Source organism: Ammospiza caudacuta, chromosome 5 (genome assembly GCF_027887145.1).
Source record: "Ammospiza caudacuta isolate bAmmCau1 chromosome 5, bAmmCau1.pri, whole genome shotgun sequence".
Lineage (NCBI taxonomy): Eukaryota > Metazoa > Chordata > Aves > Passeriformes > Passerellidae > Ammospiza > Ammospiza caudacuta.
In genome coordinates, this window is record NC_080597.1 from 42,589,508 (window position 1) to 42,595,245 (window position 5,738).

Consider the following 5,738-nt stretch of genomic DNA (forward strand, 5'->3'; position numbering starts at 1 on the left):
TTGAAGGATTGAATCTGTGTTCACCTATTTAGCAAAACAGGCAAAGTCAAATATCAGCCCTCTGTGCCTTTGTGACTACCGTCCCTTTCAACTTGTTTCCTTGCCAAGTTAAGGTTCCTGAGTTTTCCTGGAAATAGCGTAAAGAAAAGCTGTTTGGAGCTGGACAAAATATTTAAAATTCTTTAATTTTCTTACATATTCATAGTTCAGATTACATTTAAAAATAACAGTGAAGTGCTTCAAGAAAAGCTGAGAAATTGTCCTGGTATTGAGGGTCACGTCACACCTCTTCATTTATCAGTTTAATTCTCTGGGCCTGCAGTCCCAACACTTCACAGCTACCAACTGAGAAGTAATATGCATACTCCTTTTTTGTAATATCACTTTTATTAGCCATTCATTTTTTAAAGTCTGGCTCTCTTGTTGGAATGTTTAATAGTATAAATAATCAGGCAACCTGGTGGCACAGTCCAATGGGATGTCTTTTTCAGCTGGTATGAAAAGACATCGAATGGAAAAAAGCTAAATAAAATCTAAGCAAAAGAAATTATGAAAAGTCATTGCAGCTGTTTTTTTAATTAAAAAAAAAACCTCCCACCCTGATACTCTAGTTCTAGGATATCCCCTAACTGTTGCTGTTCCCCATCCTGTTGCAGCCCTTTTATAAAGGGAGAACTCTGCATATTTCCGACTAGCACAGACATATTTTCCAACAAAAACTCCTTCCAACAGCAAAGACTCTTGCTGTTCTGTCCTTAACCCTGTAGCATTACATTGTGGCCCTGCCTGTGGAGATTGCCATGACTGCCCTGCTGCCATAGAACTCCCTTAGCACCCTTCCATGAAATCAGAGATTTTCTCCTACAGAAGCCAGACATAATCCCTCTTATAGATGGCTCCCTGTGGCTCCACAGGCCATCCATGGAGTCAATGAATGGTCTGTGTTGGAAGCGACCTTAAAGACCATCTACTTCCAACCAACCTACCATGGGCAGAGACACTTTCCACTAGATCAGGTTGCCTAGAGCCCCTTCCACCCTGGCCTTGAACACTTCTAGGGATAGGGCATCCATGAATTCCCTGGGCAACCTATTCCAGTGCCTCTCCACCCTCACATTAAAGAAGATCTTCCTAGTATTGCTTCTAAACTGACCCTCTTTTAGTTTTAAAGCCATCTCCCCTTTTCCTATCATTACACACCCTTGTAACAAGTCCCTCTCCAGCTCTCTTGTCAGCCCCTTTAGGTACTGGAAGGTGCTAAAAGGTCTCCCTGTACCTTCTCTTCTCCAGGCTGAACTGACACAACTCTCTCAGCCTTTCTTCATAGGAGAGGTGTTCCAGCCCTCTGATGCAGCTCCAGGATGTGATGTCTGTACTTCCACCAAAGGAGTGGAAGCTTATTATTGCTCTCCAGTATAAACTGCAGGACTTGCTGTCCTGATTAGCACTTCTGTACTTGCACAAGAGCCATGGGCTTTCCTTAGCTATGTGTTACACCAATTCCTGATATACCTTTGGGGCTATGCACAGTTGTGGATAACTTTGAAAGCAACTCAGCTTCTCAACATCCCTTTGCACTCCAATGTAAGTGCCTGGCTGCTATGTTGAAGCTCTTCTGCAAGCATTAGTACTGCCTGCTCTTAGCAATAGTAAAATACTACACTCATGTTTTTCCTTATGACGATATCAAACAAGAAATGGCCTTAATTAATCAATCAGCAAGGACAGTGGGTCCTTCTGGCTGGCACACTCCTGTAAATGCTCTCATCAGCCTTTCCACACAGCAGTCACCATCTGCTTCTCTTTCAGAACTGTTTTGCAGGACTCAGCCCTAGAAGATGAAAACATTGCCTGACTGTGCCAGGTGTGCCAGTTACACCTTGAGTCCTCATGGCTGTCCCCAGATGACCACCTTGTTGCACCTCAGCTCCTCCTCACTTTGCTGGTGTGACTCACCTGGTGGCTCACCCCGGCAAGGGGGTGTGATTGCATCAGTGCAAGCTTGGGTTGCCCCAAATTTTCTATAAGAGCACAGCAGTACTGCAGCACTTGTCCAATTTGTTTGGTTCATAACATCAGCTGAAGGGTCAAAACCAAAGATGCAGCACATTTAGACACATGGGTTTCCTTGTAAATTTGCAAGTGGATTTTATGCAGATATCCAAACAATGTAACCACAAATACACTTGTTTAATCATAAACTTTTTCTCAGGATGGGTAGAGGTCTGTCCATATAGAAATGCTGATGCTACTACTGTCACTAAGAAACTTTTCAGACAATGTATCATTTTGGAATACTCACTGTACCACATAGTGACCAGGAGACTCATTTCACAGGACCTGTTGTCCAGAGGACCTGTCAAGCCCTAGGAAGCCAAGAGTGTTTACACTTTGAAGGGGCTGAAAGGAAGAAATCTGTTTAAGAATTACACTGGCCAAACTTTGTGAATAAACTAGCCTAAAAGGCACAAATGCTTTCCCTTTGGCCCTAATATACATCAAGGTCACAATGAATAAAAAAACACACTATGTCCATGGGAAATTGCAACAGGTAAGCCCATAAGGTTGCTGCAGAGCTCACCTAATCCATCACATAGATCCAAGCAACAGGTGAGCTCTAATAGTGGCAAGACTACTCACTCACAGGTTGAAAAAAAAAGAAATACTTCCAGAACTTGCCTCTGAATGTACCACCATTGTGGACCCCAGACCTGAGTCTACACAAAAGTGACACACACAGGACTCAATATCAACAGCATCAGATCCATACAAATGCTTTGCCCCCAAACAGTTGAAAATTTTTGTATCTTTACATAACCTATTAAAATATCTTCAGTTGGCCTACCATTATGCTAAAGACTTAAATATTTCAAAATGCTGGGTGTGTTTCAATATCCCTCTTCACTCTAGTGAAGGTGTCATCATGCTTCTTATGGCATATAATTTGTCAGTAAAACAGCCAATCTGGAAAGCCCTGAAGGCAGAAATTCCTTGTCCAAGGCCACAGATGGGAACTGATCCAAGTTGATCCAATAGAGATATGCATGAAGCTCCAACTCCTACCCATCACCAGGGATTAGTTGCACCTGGGAACACTTGTTATTTGAAAGCAAATGCAACATGCCACATGGGAAAGAGTAATTCTCAAAATTGCAGGACATTTTAGGATATTGCTTCTATATGTTTCTACAGTGTTTTTAACAAAAAGAAAGGTATCATACCTTTCATACATAGATGACAACACTACACTATAATTTCAGAAAAAAAAAATCCCAGGAAATTATTGTGAAGTTTATTTCTTCACTTCTTTCTCCTTCTATCATTCTCTGTGGAACCAAATCCATTGCAGTATTTACCTGTCAAATAGAAAAGTTACAATTGCTTATACTATTTTGAATCATGCTAATTTGAGCTTTTAGTTTCAGAGTTTATGTTTTGAGGAATATCTGAAGTATTTAAAAATCACTGAGGAAAATACCAAAATAGTTGAAGTGCTGCATGTAATCTACTATGTATGTACTTGCATATCTATCCAAGCATAAAAAATTACCACAGACACTTGATCTGTTAAATATCTCTGACTTGGCTGTAGCATCTGTATTCTACAAATAACACTATAAATAACTATTATCAACCCTCTCTGTACACAATTTGAAGACTTAAGGAACAACAAACATGCCATCAAAGGGCAAAAAAAAAAAAAAGAGCATTACACACTCATAACAGTCTTAATCATGGGCTAGGTGTCCAATACAAGTATAAACTCAACAGAAAAAGCCTAAAGTCTTCTTTGCCCTAAAGAGGACATGAGTTCTGTGGTTCAGTTTCAGACCTTGCTTGCACACTTCTCTTCAACATGTTGCCCACTTCCAGGAGTCCTCGCTCAAAAGCTTGTGTAGGTCTCAAGTAGCAATGCAGGATCCTCAGTTGAAAACCTCTGAGGATGCAGGAAAGGGTGCTGAGGTTCCTGAGAGGAAATTTCCATTCTTTTATCAACATCTAGCAGGAGGGAGTTAACTGCTACTTAAGTGTGTTTCATCTGAAGTTATCTGCAGTGATTATTTTATGTTCCTAAAAATAAAATCTCTTGCAAAAGAAAAAAGCTTCTTGTGTGCAAGAGTTCTGTCTTTTGGGAAGACAGAACTCTTAGAATCAGCTCTTCCATCAGACTATTAATACCTGAGGTGAAAACCTAAAACTGCATTTTGACATCTTCCAGATTTTAAAAACATCTTTTTTAGTAACTGATAGGTATTGAATAATTGCAGTCATAAAAAGATTTTTCTCATCACCAAGTGCATGTCCGAGAACATAACAATGGGACTAATTTGTATTTTACCATTAATTCACTATAAATACCAAAATAAAAATTACAGACTATTTTTTTTTATTTTAAAAACTTTTATGAATAGTCTTCTGTAAAATATAAATATCTCATACTTTTACCTCATCCAAGGGAAGATTCCTTTAGGCATTTAATATAATTTGCTCAGATATATCTCTTGGTAAAATATTAATTAATTTTAAGCATGTCCTGAGGTGAGTATTTAATTCTATCATTATGCAGCTCTGCCTGCTATTTGAATGTGATTCTTTGTTCTTTTTTCAATCCTACAGTCTCCTCTAATTTTTACTTCTTTTTACTTTCGTATATATTTTGAAGGCATTTTGTTCAAGACATTTTGAAGGCATTGTGTTCAGACTATGCTCAGTAAGAAATTACCTACCTTACTGCTTATTTTGAAGTTGGATGTTCCTAATTGGATAGCAACTTTCTTTTTTGGAAGATTTCACCCAACTTTCTGTTAAAAAAAAAAAAACAAACAAAAATAATCCAGAAGAAATGAGTTAAGAAACGGAACAACAAAATTATGTCAAATAGTGCAACAGTGTCAAATTGTGGATTAACTGGACATTGTGTCAGCTGGCACAGGCAGAACACAGGAAAAACTACAAAACTGTGGAAGAAATGCTAAGAATATATTTATCTTTGTTACCTCAACAACTAGGGGATCTACCCTGAACCTATGATAGTAATTGACACTTGCAAAGCAAGAAGAGCAAAATTAATTTTAGCCTAAGCCAAATATTATAGTACCAAAAAATACTGAATGTCTTACATGTCTGAAATCTGACCAAGTTCTTGTAACTCAGACTGTGCTTCTATAAAAACAAAAACCACTTTACTTTTTATCATTGAATTTAATTTATATGGTAAACATGTAACTAATTTCCTGCCTCAAACTTTGAAACAAGTTAAATTCTGTGCTCCTGTACTAAAATGCACTATCTTCTGTATTTTAAATTATTTTATTTGTCCTTTACTGAAAATATATTCACTATTTAATAATTTTTTTTCTCCAGCAGCAATATAGTCTGTTTTACAGGCATGAAGTCAAATGCAGCTAAAATAAAATTTCTTTCTTTTTTCTCTTAAGTTCACACATTTCAATGAAACCTCACAAAAATATCTTTATCTATTACTCATGTCATAAGCAAGGAAGTTCCTTCATATTTTCTACTTGAATGGCAGCTCCCTTGCAGTTTTCACATTTATGGCCTTTGTTCAAATGTGTAGGTAGCAAAACCATCAGAAAAACATTCTTTTTACATATGCCTTTTTATTCCCTTTACAGAAAAGAACACTATCAATTTCTCTATTTAATAGCTGTGGTGAATCTGCTTGTTTCTGAAAATTTAAAATTACTCATGTGATAACCCTAGATGATAGCAAAAAG